Here is a 15,941-nt window from a genome sequence, read left to right on the forward strand (position 1 = left end):
CGGGGTGGGCACCTTGGCTGGGTTTGCCCCGGCTGCGCTCCGAAGCGGGGTTATTGGAGCGCCGCCTCTTTTTTTGTCGGAGCGTTTGGTGGGGTTTCTCGCATTGGCTCTTCCCAGGCCCGGTTGCCACCCTGGCGCGCACGAAGTCGGAAGTAGGGTTAATTGCCCGGGTGCGCACCTTTGCCAGGGTGGGCACCTTACCTGGGCTGTGCACCAGGGCGGGCTCAAGATGGCACCCGCGTTCCGTTTTTTTCACTATCTTTCAAAACGGAAATTTTAAAATCTCCTCTTTTTTTTGCCTTTTCTGGAAATTAGTGAAGGCAGCGCATCAAAGGTGCGCACCTCGCTGCCCACCTTGGTGTGCTCTGAGGTGCGCACCCGGGAGCGCTACGAAGTGTGCTCCAAGGTGCGGCGTGCACGTTGTCGGAGCCCGGTTTGCCCCGGGTGCGCACCTCGCCTGCACCTTGGCCGGGGTGGGCACCCTGGCTGGGTTTGCCCAGGGTGCGCTCCGAAGCGGGGTTACTGGAGCGCCCCCTCTTTTTTTGTCAGAGCGTTTGGTGGGGTTTCTCGCATTGGCTCTTCCCAGGCCCGGTTGTTGGGTGCGCTCCCACCCTGGCGCGCGCGAAGTTGGAAGTTGGGTTAATTGCCCGGGGCGCGCACCTTCGCCAGGGTGGGCACCTTGGTGCGCACACCTTGGCTGGGCTGCGCACCAGGGCGGGCTCAAGATGGCACCAGCATTCCCTTTTTCTCACTATCTTTCAAAACGGAAATTTTAAAATCTCGTTTTTTTTTTGCCTTTTATGGAAATTAGTGAAGGCATCGCATCAAAGGTGCGCACCTCGCTGCCCACCTTGGTGTGCTCCGAGGTGCCCACCACGGTGCGCTCCGAGGTGCCCACCACGGTGCGCAACGCCGGTGCGAACCCGGGAGCGCCCCGATGTGTGCTCCAAGGTGCGGCGTGCACGAAGCCGGACCCCGGTTTGCCCCGGGTGCGCACCTCGCGTGCACCTTGGTGCGCACACCTTGGCTGGGTTGCGCGGCCTGGTGGGCACCATGGTGCGCACCAAGGAGCGCTCCGAAGTGTGCTCCAAGGTGCGGCGTGCACGAAGTCCTAGCCCGGTTTGCCCCGGGTGCGCACCTTCGCCGCGGTGGGCACCATGGCGTGCACGAAGTCGGAGCCCGGTTTGCCCCGGGTGCGCACCTCGCGTGCACCTTCGCCGGGGTGGGCACCTCGGCTGGGTTGCGCGCCCTGGTGCGCACCAAGGAGCGCTCCGAAGTGTGCTCCAAGGTGCGGCGTGCACGAAGTCGGAGCCCGGTTTGCCCCGGGTGCGCACCTTCGCCGCGGTGGGCACCCTGGTGCGCACCATGGCGTGCACGAAGTCGGAGCCCGGTTTGCCCCGGGTGCGCACCTCGCGTGCACCTTCGGCGGGGTTGCGCGCCCTGGTGCGCACCAAGGAGCGCTCCGAAGTGTGCTCCAAGGTGCGGCGTGCACGAAGTCGGAGCCCGGTTTGCCCCGGGTGCGCACCTCGCGTGCACCTTCGGCGGGGTTGCGCGCCCTGGTGGGCACCATGGTGCGCACCAAGGAGCGCTCCGAAGTGTGCTCCAAGGTGCGGCGTGCACGAAGTCGGAGCCCGGTTTGCCCCGGGTGCGCACCTCGCGTGCACCTTCGCCGCGGTGGGCACCATGGCGTGCACGAAGTCGGAGCCCGGTTTGCCCCGGGTGCGCACCTCGCGTGCACCTTCGCCGGGGTGGGCACCTCGGCTGGGTTGCGCGCCCTGGTGCGCACCAAGGAGCGCTCCGAAGTGTGCTCCAAGGTGCGGCGTGCACGAAGTCGGAGCCCGGTTTGCCCCGGGTGCGCACCTCGCGTGCACCTTCGCCGCGGTGGGCACCATGGCGTGCACGAAGTCGGAGCCCGGTTTGCCCCGGGTGCGCACCCCGCGTGCACCTTCGCCGGGGTGGGCACCTCGGCTGGGTTGCGCGCCCTGGTGCGCACCAAGGAGCGCTCCGAAGTGTGCTCCAAGGTGCGGCGTGCACGAAGTCGGAGCCCGGTTTGCCCCGGGTGCGCACCTCGCGTGCACCTTCGCCGCGGTGGGCACCTTGGCTGGGTTGGGCACCATTGAGCGCTCCGAAGTGTGCTCCAAGGTGCGCACCATGGCCCTCCAAGGTGCGCAGCATGGCGTGCACGAAGTCGGAGCCCGGTTTGCCCCGGGTGCGCACCTCGCGTGCACCTTCGCCAGGGTGGGCACCTCGGTGCGCACACCTTCTCAATGTTTTCTTGCCTTTTCTGGAAATTGGTGAAGGCAGCGCATCAAAGGTGCGCACCTCGGTGTGCTCCGAGGTGCGAACCCGAGAGCGCTCCGAGGTGCCCACGAAGTCGAAAGTCGGGTTAATTGCATTGTTTTCCCCGGGTGCGCTCCGAGGTGCGCAACATCGGTGCGCACCAAGGAGGGCTCCGAAGTGTGCTCCAAGGTGCGCACGATTCGGAGCTCGGTTTGCCCGGGGTGCGCACACCTTGGCTGGGTTGCGCACCCTTTGTGCGCTCCAAGGTGCGCACGAAGTCGGAGCTCGGTTTGCCCCGGGTGCGCACCTTCGCCAGGGTGCGCACCTTGATGCGCACGCCTTGGCTGGGCTGCGCACCTTGGTGGGCGCCATGGTGCGCACCTTTCGTGCGCTCCAAGGTGCGCACGAAGTCGGAGCTCGGTTTGCCCCGGGTGCGCACCTTGGTGGGCGCCATGGTGCACTCCGAGGTGCCCAAGATTGGTGCGCACCAAGGAGCGCTCCGAAGTGCGCTCCAAGGTGCGCAGGTGCGCGCGAAGTCGAAAGTTGGGTTAATTGTCCGGTTTGCCTCGGGTGCGCACCTTGCGTGCACCTTCGCCAGGGTGGGCGCCTTGGTGCGCACACCTTGGCTGGGCTGCGCACCCGGGCGCGCACACCTTGGCACCCGCGTTTCCTTCATTTTAAATTTTTTTTTTTTACAATCTCTCAAGTGGGAAATTCTATAATCTCAACTTTTTTTGCCTTTTCAGGAAACTTTTGAATGGAGCGCATCATTGGTGCGCTCCGAAGTGTGCTCCAAGGTGCGCACCTCTGGTGTGCTCCAAAGCTCTCTCCAGCTGCGTGCACCTGCCCCGGCCGCGCACCCGGCCCCGCCCAGCTTCGCTCACCTGTCCCGGGCGTCTGGTGCGGAACCTTAGAGTAAGAAACATCACCGTGCACCTTGGCCAACGTGCGCGACTCGACCGAGCGCGCACTGGCCGAGGTGCACACCGATTTCACCTGGGTGCGCGCGCAGCACCTCGGGCGCACCGGGGTGCGCGCACAACGCCCGGGTTGCACCGTGGCCTGTGTGCTCGGGGCGCCTCGGGTGCGCGCTCGGTGTCGCCCCCGCGCGCGCGGTAGTGCGGGCAGCGCACCCCGGCCCGGCCCGGCCCCGACGAGAACGCAAACGGGCAAAAGGTTTATTCAAATAGCATTGCGACGCCCGGCGAAAAACTAAAAAAGGGTGCAACACCGGGACTTCCCGGGAGGTCACCCATCCCAGTACTACTCCGGCCCAAGCGCGCTTAACTGCGGAGTTCTGATGGGATCCGGTGCACTAACGCTGGTATGATCGCACCCGTTATGAGCTTGTCGCAGTGTGTACTTAGCAAACCGCGACCCACGTGCGAATCCACCCCGGCCACCCACCCCCGTCGAGGTGCACACCCTCCCTCGCGAAGTGCGCCCCGTTCGCCAAGTGTGAGCCCTGCCCGGGTGCGCGCACCTTGCTAGGGCGTCGGGTGTGCACCCGGCCCGGCCTACGTGCGTGCACCTGGACGGGGCGTCGTGTGCGTGCAGTGTCCCGTCTGCAACGCGGTGCCCACACACCACCTCGGGCGCAACGACCTGCGCTCACATGTGGGCCGAGTGCACCTTGGTGCATGTTCGGGGCGCCTCGGGTGCACGCTCGATCTTGCCCCGGTGCACCAAGGCGCTCGGTTTGCCCCGGGTGCGCACTTGGTGCAAGGTGGGCACCCAAAATAGGGATCAAGCACCAAAACACAAGTTTCGGGATGCAAAATGGGACCCAAGGACCACAAATGCGTTCCAAGACCCATGATGGGTCCACGAGAACAAAAATGTGTTCCGAGACTTAATAAACAAATATTGGGTTTTAGGAGAAGAAACATGCTCTGATGCCCAAAACGAGAATCGACCCCGAAAAGGCCACAGGCCAAAAGTGGGATGCGAGACAAAAAAAAATGGGACCCGAGGACCAAAATTGGGTTCCCAGGTCGAAGACAGGGCAACCGGACAAGAAACGACCTCTAAGGCTCGAAATGAGTCCCGACGACTAAAACTTGACAAGAAGCACCCATCAGGCACCCAACTCGACACCCATGGGATGCCGACCCACCCGGGCTTCCACCTAGCACACCTTGGCACCCACCCACCCTCGCACCCAACCTCGCACCCAACTTAGCACCTTTGAACCCACATTGGCACTCACCCTGACCCTGGCACCTTGGAACCCACATTGGCACTCACCTTGACCCTGGCACCCACCTTTGCACTCACCTTGGGACCCACCCTGGCTCCCACCTCGGCACCCACCCAGACACCCACCTTGGTTCCTTGGCACCCACCTTGGATCCTTGGCACCCACCCCGACACCCACCTTGGCACGCAACTTGGCTACTTGCCACCCACCTTGGCTCCTTGACGCCCACCCCGACAACCACCCCGTGACCTACCCTGGCTAGGGTTGGTGCACACCCACCCTGGTGCCCACCTTGGCACCCACCCCATGACCCACCTTGGCACGCACCTTAGTACCCACCCCGTTACCCACCCTAGGACCCACCCCGTGACCCACCTTGGCCAGGGTGGGTGCCTTGGTGCGCACAACTTGCCTGGGCTGCACACCAGGGCGGGCTCAAGATGGCACCCGCGTTCCGTTTTTTTCACTATCTTTCAAAACGGAAATTTTAAAATCTCGTTTTTTTTTTTTTTTTGCCTTTTCTGGAAATTAGTGAAGGCAGCGCATCAAAGGTGCGCAATGCTGGTGCGAACCCGGGAGCGCTCCGATGTGTGCTCCAAGGTGCGGCGTGCACGAAGTCCGAGCCCGGCTTGCCCCGGGTGCGCACCTCGCGTGCACCTTCGCCGGGGTGAGCACCTTGGCTGGGTTGCGCGCCCTGGTGCGCACCAAGGAGCGCTCTGAAGTGTGCTCCAAGGTGCGGCGTGCACGAAGTCGGAGCTCGGTTTGCCCCGGGTGTGCACCTCGGGTGCGCACCTCGCGTGCACCTTCGCTGCGGTGGGCACCTTGGCTGGGTTGCGCGCCTTGGTGGGCACCATGCAGTGCACGAAGTCGGAGCCCGGTTTGCCCCGGGCGCGCACCTCCGCCAGGGTGGGCACCTTGGTGCGCACAACTTGCCTGGGCTGCGCACCAGGAAGGGCTCAAGATGGCACCCGCGTTCCGTTTTTTTCACTATCTTTCAGAACGGAAATTTTAAAATATCGTTTTTTTTTGCCTTTTCTGGAAATTAGTGAAGGCAGCGCATCAAAGGTGCGCAACGCTGGTGCGAACCTGGGAGCGCTCCGATGTGTGCTCCAAGGTGCGGCTGTGCACGAAGTCGGAGCCCGGTTTGCCCCGGGTGCGCCCTGGTGGGCACCATGGTGCGCACCAAGGAGCGCTCCGAAGTGTGCTCCAAGGTGCGGCCTGCACGAAGTCGGAGCCCGGTTTGCCCCGGGCGTGCACCGCGGGTGGGCACCTTGGTGCGCATGCCTTGCCTGGGCTGCGCACCAGGGCGGGCTCAAGATGGCACCCGCGTTCCGTTTTTTTCACTATCTTTCAAAACGGAAATTTTAAAATCTCATTTTTTTTTGCCTTTTCTGGAAATTAGTGAAGGCAGCGCATCAAAGGTGCGCACCTCGCTGCCCACCACGGTGCGCAACGCCGGTGGGCACCCGGGAGTGCTTCGAAGTGTGCTCCAAGGTGCTGCGTGCACGTTGTCGGAGCCCGGTTTGCCCCGGGTGCGCACCTCGCGTGCACCTTCGTCGGGGTGGGCACCTTGGCTGGGTTTGCCCCGGCTGCGCTCCGAAGCGGGGTTATTGGAGCGCCGCCTCTTTTTTTGTCGGAGCGTTTGGTGGGGTTTCTCGCATTGGCTCTTCCCAGGCCCGGTTGCCACCCTGGCGCGCACGAAGTCGGAAGTAGGGTTAATTGCCCGGGTGCGCACCTTTGCCAGGGTGGGCACCTTACCTGGGCTGTGCACCAGGGCGGGCTCAAGATGGCACCCGCGTTCCGTTTTTTTCACTATCTTTCAAAACGGAAATTTTAAAATCTCCTCTTTTTTTTGCCTTTTCTGGAAATTAGTGAAGGCAGCGCATCAAAGGTGCGCACCTCGCTGCCCACCTTGGTGTGCTCTGAGGTGCGCACCCGGGAGCGCTACGAAGTGTGCTCCAAGGTGCGGCGTGCACGTTGTCGGAGCCCGGTTTGCCCCGGGTGCGCACCTCGCCTGCACCTTGGCCGGGGTGGGCACCCTGGCTGGGTTTGCCCAGGGTGCGCTCCGAAGCGGGGTTACTGGAGCGCCCCCTCTTTTTTTGTCAGAGCGTTTGGTGGGGTTTCTCGCATTGGCTCTTCCCAGGCCCGGTTGTTGGGTGCGCTCCCACCCTGGCGCGCGCGAAGTTGGAAGTTGGGTTAATTGCCCGGGCGCGCACCTTCGCCAGGGTGGGCACCTTGGTGCGCACACCTTGGCTGGGCTGCGCACCAGGTCTCACTATCTTTCAAAACGGAAATTTTAAAATCTCGTTTTTTTTGCCTTTTATGGAAATTAGTGAAGCATCGCATCAAAGGTGCGCACCTCGCTGCCCACCTTGGTGTGCTCCGAGGTGCCCACCACGGTGCGCTCCGAGGGTGCCCACCACGGTGCGCAACGCCGGTGCGAACCCGGGAGCGCCCCGATGTGTGCTCCAAGGTGCGGCGGGGCACGAAGCCGGACCCCGGTTTGCCCCGGGTGCGCACCTCGCGTGCACCTTGGTGCGCACACCATGGCTGGGTTGCGCGGCCTGGTGGGCACCATGGTGCGCACCAAGGAGCGCTCCAAAGTGTGCTCCAAGGTGCGGCGTGCACGAAGTCCTAGCCCGGTGTGCCCCGGGTGCGCACCTTCGCCGCGGGTGGGCACCATGGCGTGCACGAAGTCGGAGCCCGGTTTGCCCCGGGTGCGCACCTCGCGTGCACCTTCGCCGGGGTGGGCACCTCGGCTGGGGTTGCGCGCCCTGGTGCGCACCAAGGAGCGCTCCGAAGTGTGCTCCAAGGTGCGGCGTGCACGAAGTCGGAGCCCGGTTTGCCCCGGGTGCGCACCTTCGCCGCGGTGCGGCACCCTGGTGCGCACCATGGCGTGCACGAAGTCGGAGCCCGGTTTGCCCCGGGTGCGCACCTCGCGTGCACCTTCGGCGGGGTTGCGCGCCCTGGTGCGCACCAAGGAGCGCTCCGAAGTGTGCTCCAAGGTGCGGCGTGCACGAAGTCGGAGCCCGGTTTGCCCCGGGTGCGCACCTCGCGTGCACCTTCGGCGGGGTTGCGCGCCCTGGTGGGCACCATGGTGCGCACCAAGGAGCGCTCCGAAGTGTGCTCCAAGGTGCGGCGTGCACGAAGTCGGAGCCCGGTTTGCCCCGGGGTGCGCTCCTCGCGTGCACCTTCGCCGCGGTGGGCACCATGGCGTGCACGAAGTCGGAGCCCGGTTTGCCCCGGGTGCGCACCTCGCGTGCACCTTCGCCGGGGTGGGCACCTCGGCTGGGTTGCGCGCCCTGGTGCGCACCAAGGAGCGCTCCGAAGTGTGCTCCAAGGTGCGGCGTGCACGAAGTCGGAGCCCGGTTTTGCCCCGGGTGCGCACCTCGCGGCACCTTCGCCGCGGTGGGCACCATGGCGTGCACGAAGTCGGAGCCCGGTTTGCCCCGGGTGCGCACCCCGCGTGCACCTTCGCCGGGGTGGGCACCTCGGCTGGGTTGCGCGCCCTGGTGCGCACCAAGGAGCGCTCCGAAGTGTGCTCCAAGGTGCGGCGTGCACGAAGTCGGAGCCCGGTTTGCCCCGGGTGCGCACCTCGCGTGGCACCTTCGACCGCGGTGGGCACCTTGGCTGGGTTGGGCACCATTGAGCGCTCCGAAGTGTGCTCCAAGGTGCGCACCATGGCCCTCCAAGGTGCGCAGCATGGCGTGCACGAAGTCGGAGCCCGGTTTTGCCCCGGGGTGCGCACCTCGCGTGCACCTTCGCAGGGTGGGCACCTCGGTGCGCACACCTTCTCAATGTTTTCTTGCCTTTTCTGGAAATTGGTGAAGGCAGCGCATCAAAGGTGCGCACCTCGGTGTGCTCCGAGGTGCGAACCCGAGAGCGCTCCGAGGTGCCCACGAAGTCGAAAGTCGGGTTAATTGCATTGTTTTCCCCGGGTGCGCTCCGAGGTGCGCAACATCGGTGCGCACCAAGGAGGGCTCCGAAGTGTGCTCCAAGGTGCGCACGATTCGGAGCTCGGTTTGCCCGGGAGTGCGCACACCTTGGCTGGGTTGCGCACCCTTTGTGCGCTCCAAGGTGCGCACGAAGTCGGAGCTCGGTGGTTGCCCCGGTGGCGCACCTTCGCCAGGGTGCGCACCTTGATGCGCACGCCTTGGCTGGGCTGCGCACCTTGGTGGGCGCCATGGTGCGCACCTTTCGTGCGCTCCAAGGTGCGCACGAAGTCGGAGCTCGGTTTGCCCCGGGTGCGCACCTTGTGGGCGCCATGGTGCACTCCGAGGTGCCCAAGATTGGTGCGCACCAAGGAGCGCTCCGAAGTGCGCTCCAAGGTGCGCAGGTGCGCGCGAAGTCGAAAGTTGGGTTAATTGTCCGGTTTGCCTCGGGAGCGCACCTTGCGTGCACCTCGCCAGGGTGGGGCGCCTTGGTGCGCACACCTTGGCTGGGCTGCGCACCCGGGCGCGCACACCTTGGCACCCGCGTTTCCTTCATTTTAAATTTTTTTTTTTACAATCTCTCAAGTGGGAAATTCTATAATCTCAACTTTTTTTGCCTTTTCAGGAAACTTTTGAATGGAGCGCATCATTGGTGCGCTCCGAAGTGTGCTCCAAGGTGCGCACCTCTGGAGTGCTCCAAAGCTCTCTCCAGCTGCGTGCACCTGCCCCGGCCGCGCACCCGGGCCCCGCCCAGCTTCGCTCACCTGTCCCGGGCGTCTGGTGCGGAACCTTAGAGTAAGAAACATCACCGTGCACCTTGGCCAACGTGCGCGACTCGACCGAGCGCGCACTGGCCGAGGTGCACACCGATTTCACTGGGTGCTGCGCGCAGCACCTCGGGCGCACGGGGTGCGCGCACAACGCCCGGGTTGCACCGTGGCCTGTGTGCTCGGGGCGCCTCGGGTGCGCGGCTCGGTGTCGCCCACCGCAGCGCGCGGTAGTGCGGGCAGCGCACCCCGGCCCTGGCCCGGCCCCGACGAGAACGCAAACGGGCAAAAAGGTTATTCAAATAGCATTGCGACGCCCGGCGAAAAACTAAAAAAGGGTGCAACACCGGGACTTCCCGGGAGGTCACACCATCCCAGTACTACTCCGGCCCCAAGCGCGCTTAACTGCGGAGTTCTGATGGGATCCGGTGCACTAACGCTGGTATGATCGCAACCGTTATGAGCTTGTCGCAGTGTGTACTTAGCAAACCGCGACCCACGTGCGAATCCACCCCGGCCACCCACCCCCGTCGAGGTGCACACCCTCCCTCGCGAAGTGCGCCCCCGTTCGCCAAGTGTCGAGCCCTGCCCGGGTGCGCGCACCTTGCTAGGGCGTCGGGTGTGTGCACCCGGCCCGGCCTACGTGCGTGCACCTGGACGGGGGCGTCGTGGTTGCGTGCAGTGTCCCGTCTGCAACGCGGTGCCCACACACCACCTCGGGCGCAACGACCTGCGCTCACATGTGGCCGAGTGCACCTTGGTGCATGTTCGGGGCGCCTCGGGTGCACGCTCGATCTTGCCCCGGTGCACCAGGGCGCTCGGTTTGCCCCGGGTGCGCACTTGGTGCAAGGTGGGCACCCAAAATAGGGATCAAGCACCAAAACACAAGTTTCGGGATGCAAAATGGGACCCAAGGACCACAAATGCGTTCCAAGACCCATGATGGGTCCACGAGAACAAAAATGTGTTCCGAGACTTAATAAACAAATATTGGGTTTTTAGGAGAAGAAACATGCTCTGATTGCCCAAAACGAGAATCGACCCCGAAAAGGCCACAGGCCAAAAGTGGGATGCGAGACAAAAAAAAATGGTACCCGAGGACCAAAATTTGGGTTCCCAGGTCGAAGACTGGGCAACCGGACAAGAAACGACCTCTAAGGCTCGAAATGAGTCCCGACGACTAAAACTTGACAAGAAGCACCCATCAGGCACCCTAACTCGACACCCATGGGATGCCGACCCACCCGGGCTTCCACCTAGCACACCTTGGCACCCACCCACCCACGCACCCAAACCTCGCACTCCTACTTAGCACCTTTGAACCCACAATGGCACTCACCCTGACCCTGGCACCTTGGAACCCACATTGGCACTCACCTTGACCCTGGCACCCACCTTTGCACTCACCTTGGGACCCACCCTGGCTCCCACCTCGGCACCCACCCAGACACCCACCTTGGTTCCTTGGCACCCACCTTGGATCCTTGGCACCCACCCCGACACCCACCTTGGCACGCAACTTGGCTACTTGGCCACCCACCTTGGCTCCTTGACGCCCACCCCGACAACCACCCCGTGACCTACCCTGGCTAGGGTTGGTGCACACCACCCTGGTGCCCACCTTGGCACCCACCCCATGACCCACCTTGGCACGCACCTTAGTACCCACCCCGTTACCCACCCTAGGACCCACCCCGTGACCCACCTTGGCAGGGGTGGGGTGCCTTGGTGCGCACAACTTGCCTGGGCAGCACACCAGGGCGGGCTCAAGATGGCACCCGCGTTCCGTTTTTTTTCACTATCTTTCAAAACGGAAATTTTAAAATCTCGTTTTTTTTTTTTTTTTTGCCTTTCTGGAAATTAGTGAAGGCGAGCGCATCAAAGGTGCGCAATGCCTGGTGCGAACCCGGAGCGCTCCGATGTGTGCTCCAAGGTGCGGCGTGCACGAAGTCCGAGCCCGGCTTGCCCCGGGTGCGCACCTCGCGTGCACCTTCGCCGGAGGTGAGCACCTTGGCTGGGTGTGCGCGCCCTGGTGCGCACCAAGGAGCGCTCTGAAGTGTGCTCCAGGTGCGGCGTGCACGAAGTCGGAGCTCGGTTTGCCCCGGGTGTGCACCTCGGGTGCGCACCTCGCGTGCACTTCGCTGCGGTGGGCACCTTGGCTGGGTTGCGCGCCTTGGGTGGGCACCATGCAGTGCACGAAGTCGGAGCCCGGTTTGCCCCGGGCGCGCACCTCCGCCAGGGTGGGCACCTTGGTGCGCACAACTTGCCTGGGGCTGCGCACCAGGAAGGGCTCAAGATGGCTCCCGCGTTCCGTTTTTTTCACTATCTTTCAGAACGGAAATTTTAAAATATCGTTTTTTTTTGCCTTTTCTGGAAATTAGTGAAGGCAGCGCATCAAAGGTGCGCAACGCTTGGTGCGAACCTGGGAGCGCTCCGATGTGTGCCTCCAAGGTGCGGCGTGCACGAAGTCGGAGCCCGGTTTGCCCCGGGTGCGCCCTGGTGGGCACCATGGTGCGCACCAAGGAGCGCTCCGAAGTGTGCTCCAAGGTGCGGCCTGCACGAAGTCGGAGCCCGGTTTGCCCCGGGCGTGCAACCGCGGGTGGGCACCTTGTGCGCATGCCTTGCCTGGGCTGCGCACCAGGGCGGGCTCAAGATGGCACCCAGCGTTCCGTTTTTTTCACTATCTTTCAAAACGGAAATTTTAAAATCTCATTTTTTTTTGCCTTTTCTGGAAATTAGTGAAGGCAGTGAAGGCAGCGCATCAAAGGTGCGCACCTCGCTGCCCACCACGGTGCGCAACGCCGGTGGGCACCCGGGAGTGCTTCGAAGTGTGCTCCAAGGTGCTGCGTGCACGTTGTCGGAGCCCGGTTTGCCCCGGGTGCGCACCTCGCGTGCACCTTCGTCGGGGTGGGCACCTTGGCTGGGTTTGCCCCGGCTGCGCTCCGAAGCGGGGTTATTGGAGCGCCGCCTCTTTTTTTGTCGGAGCGTTTGGTGGGGTTTCTCGCATTGGCTCTTCCCAGGCCCGGTTGCCACCCTGGCGCGCACGAAGTCGGAAGTAGGGTTAATTGCCCGGGTGCGCACCTTTGCCAGGGTGGGCACCTTACCTGGGCTGTGCACCCGGGCGGGCTCAAGATGGCACCCGCGTTCCGTTTTTTTCACTATCTTTCAAAACGGAAATTTTAAAATCTCCTCTTTTTTTTGCCTTTTCTGGAAATTAGTGAAGGCAGCGCATCAAAGGTGCGCACCTCGCTGCCCACCTTGGTGTGCTCTGAGGTGCGCACCCGGGAGCGCTACGAAGTGTGCTCCAAGGTGCGGCGTGCACGTTGTCGGAGCCCGGTTTGCCCCGGGTGCGCACCTCGCCTGCACCTTGGCCGGGGTGGGCACCCTGGCTGGGTTTGCCCAGGGTGCGCTCCGAAGCGGGGTTACTGGAGCGCCCCCTCTTTTTTTGTCAGAGCGTTTGGTGGGGTTTCTCGCATTGGCTCTTCCCAGGCCCGGTTGTTGGGTGCGCTCCCACCCTGGCGCGCGCGAAGTTGGAAGTTGGGTTAATTGCCCGGGCGCGCACCTTCGCCAGGGTGGGCACCTTGGTGCGCACACCTTGGCTGGGCTGCGCCAGGGCGGGCTCAAGATGGCACCAGCATTCCCTTTTTCTCACTATCTTTCAAAACGGAAATTTTAAAATCTCGTTTTCTTTTGCCTTTTATGGAAATTAGTGAAGGCATCGCATCAAAGGTGCGCACCTCGCTGCCCACCTTGGTGTGCTCCGAGGTGCCCACCACGGTGCGCTCCGAGGTGCCCACCACGGTGCGCAACGCCGGTGCGAACCCGGGAGCGCCCCGATGTGTGCTCCAAGGTGCGGCGTGCACGAAGCCGGACCCCGGTTTGCCCCGGGTGCGCACCTCGCGTGCACCTTGGTGCGCACTACCTTGGCTGGGTTGCGCGGCCTGGTGGGCACCATGGTGCGCACCAAGGAGCGCTCCGAAGTGTGCTCCAAGGTGCGGCGTGCACGAAGTCCTAGCCCGGTTTGCCCCGGGTGCGCACCTTCGCCGCGGTGGGCACCATGGCGTGCACGAAGTCGGAGCCCGGTTTGCCCCGGGTGCGCACCTCGCGTGCACCTTCGCCGGGGTGGGCACCTCGGCTGGGTTGCGCGCCCTGGTGCGCACCAAGGAGCGCTCCGAAGTGTGCTCCAAGGTGCGGCGTGCACGAAGTCGGAGCCCGGTTTGCCCCGGGTGCGCACCTTCGCCGCGGTGGGCACCCTGGTGCGCACCATGGCGTGCACGAAGTCGGAGCCCGGTTTGCCCCGGGTGCGCACCTCGCGTGCACCTTCGGCGGGGTTGCGCGCCCTGGTGCGCACCAAGGAGCGCTCCGAAGTGTGCTCCAAGGTGCGGCGTGCACGAAGTCGGAGCCCGGTTTGCCCCGGGTGCGCACCTCGCGTGCACCTTCGGCGGGGTTGCGCGCCCTGGTGGGCACCATGGTGCGCACCAAGGAGCGCTCCGAAGTGTGCTCCAAGGTGCGGCGTGCACGAAGTCGGAGCCCGGTTTGCCCCGGGTGCGCACCTCGCGTGCACCTTCGCCGCGGTGGGCACCATGGCGTGCACGAAGTCGGAGCCCGGTTTGCCCCGGGTGCGCACCTCGCGTGCACCTTCGCCGGGGTGGGCACCTCGGCTGGGTTGCGCGCCCTGGTGCGCACCAAGGAGCGCTCCGAAGTGTGCTCCAAGGTGCGGCGTGCACGAAGTCGGAGCCCGGTTTGCCCCGGGTGCGCACCTCGCGTGCACCTTCGCCGCGGTGGGCACCATGGCGTGCACGAAGTCGGAGCCCGGTTTGCCCCGGGTGCGCACCCCGCGTGCACCTTCGCCGGGGTGGGCACCTCGGCTGGGTTGCGCGCCCTGGTGCGCACCAAGGAGCGCTCCGAAGTGTGCTCCAAGGTGCGGCGTGCACGAAGTCGGAGCCCGGTTTGCCCCGGGTGCGCACCTCGCGTGCACCTTCGCCGCGGTGGGCACCTTGGCTGGGTTGGGCACCATTGAGCGCTCCGAAGTGTGCTCCAAGGTGCGCACCATGGCCCTCCAAGGTGCGCAGCATGGCGTGCACGAAGTCGGAGCCCGGTTTGCCCCGGGTGCGCACCTCGCGTGCACCTTCGCCAGGGTGGGCACCTCGGTGCGCACACCTTCTCAATGTTTTCTTGCCTTTTCTGGAAATTGGTGAAGGCAGCGCATCAAAGGTGCGCACCTCGGTGTGCTCCGAGGTGCGAACCCGAGAGCGCTCCGAGGTGCCCACGAAGTCGAAAGTCGGGTTAATTGCATTGTTTTCCCCGGGTGCGCTCCGAGGTGCGCAACATCGGTGCGCACCAAGGAGGGCTCCGAAGTGTGCTCCAAGGTGCGCACGATTCGGAGCTCGGTTTGCCCGGGGTGCGCACACCTTGGCTGGGTTGCGCACCCTTTGTGCGCTCCAAGGTGCGCACGAAGTCGGAGCTCGGTTTGCCCCGGGTGCGCACCTTCGCCAGGGTGCGCACCTTGATGCGCACGCCTTGGCTGGGCTGCGCACCTTGGTGGGCGCCATGGTGCGCACCTTTCGTGCGCTCCAAGGTGCGCACGAAGTCGGAGCTCGGTTTGCCCCGGGTGCGCACCTTGGTGGGCGCCATGGTGCACTCCGAGGTGCCCAAGATTGGTGCGCACCAAGGAGCGCTCCGAAGTGCGCTCCAAGGTGCGCAGGTGCGCGCGAAGTCGAAAGTTGGGTTAATTGTCCGGTTTGCCTCGGGTGCGCACCTTGCGTGCACCTTCGCCAGGGTGGGCGCCTTGGTGCGCACACCTTGGCTGGGCTGCGCACCCGGGCGCGCACACCTTGGCACCCCGCGTTTCCTTCATTTTAAATTTTTTTTTTTTACAATCTCTCAAGTGGGAAATTCTATAATCTCAACTTTTTTTGCCTTTTCAGGAAACTTTTGAATGGAGCGCATCATTGGTGCGCTCCGAAGTGTGCTCCAAGGTGCGCACCTCTGGTGTGCTCCAAAGCTCTCTCCAGCTGCGTGCACCTGCCCCGGCCGCGCACCCGGCCCCCGCCCAGCTTCGCTCACCTGTCCCGGGCGTCTGGTGCGGAACCTTAGAGTAAGAAACATCACCGTGCACCTTGGCCAACGTGCGCGACTCGACCGAGCGCGCACTGGCCGAGGTGCACACCGATTTCACCTGGGTGCGCGCGCAGCACCTCGGGCGCACCGGGGTGCGCGCACAACGCCCGGGTTGCACCGTGGCCTGTGTGCTCGGGGCGCCTCGGGTGCGCGCTCGGTGTCGCCCCCGCGCGCGCGCGGTAGTGCGGGCAGCGCACCCCGGCCCGGCCCGGCCCCGACGAGAACGCAAACGGGCAAAAGGTTTATTCAAATAGCATTGCGACGCCCGGCGAAAAACTAAAAAAGGGTGCAACACCGGGACTTCCCGGGAGGTCACCCATCCCAGTACTACTCCGGCCCAAGCGCGCTTAACTGCGGAGTTCTGATGGGATCCGGTGCACTAACGCTGGTATGATCGCACCCGTTATGAGCTTGTCGCAGTGTGTACTTAGCAAACCGCGACCCACGTGCGAATCCACCCCGGCCACCCACCCCCGTCGAGGTGCACACCCTCCCTCGCGAAGTGCGCCCCGTTCGCCAAGTGTGAGCCCTGCCCGGGTGCGCGCACCTTGCTAGGGCGTCGGGTGTGCACCCGGCCCGGCCTACGTGCGTGCACCTGGACGGGGCGTCGTGTGCGTGCAGTGTCCCGTCTGCAACGCGGTG

General features: G+C 64.1%; 3 non-coding genes across 3 annotated transcripts; all 3 read right to left on the reverse strand.

The window, feature by feature from the left end:
* Positions 1 to 3,499: 3,499 nt before the first annotated feature.
* Positions 3,500 to 3,618, reverse strand: LOC131870803 (5S ribosomal RNA). The gene has a single exon (XR_009369105.1). It is a non-coding gene; the product is annotated as a 5S ribosomal RNA (ribosomal RNA).
* Positions 3,619 to 9,514: 5,896 nt separating this feature from the next.
* LOC131870813 (5S ribosomal RNA) lies at positions 9,515 to 9,635 on the reverse strand. Its single transcript, XR_009369115.1, has one exon. It is a non-coding gene; the product is annotated as a 5S ribosomal RNA (ribosomal RNA).
* A 5,947-nt stretch (positions 9,636 to 15,582) lies between these two features.
* LOC131870814 (5S ribosomal RNA) lies at positions 15,583 to 15,701 on the reverse strand. The gene has a single exon (XR_009369116.1). It is a non-coding gene; the product is annotated as a 5S ribosomal RNA (ribosomal RNA).
* Positions 15,702 to 15,941: the final 240 nt, after the last annotated feature.

Source organism: Cryptomeria japonica, unplaced genomic scaffold (assembly GCF_030272615.1).
Source record: "Cryptomeria japonica unplaced genomic scaffold, Sugi_1.0 HiC_scaffold_349, whole genome shotgun sequence".
Classification (NCBI taxonomy): domain Eukaryota; kingdom Viridiplantae; phylum Streptophyta; class Pinopsida; order Cupressales; family Cupressaceae; genus Cryptomeria; species Cryptomeria japonica.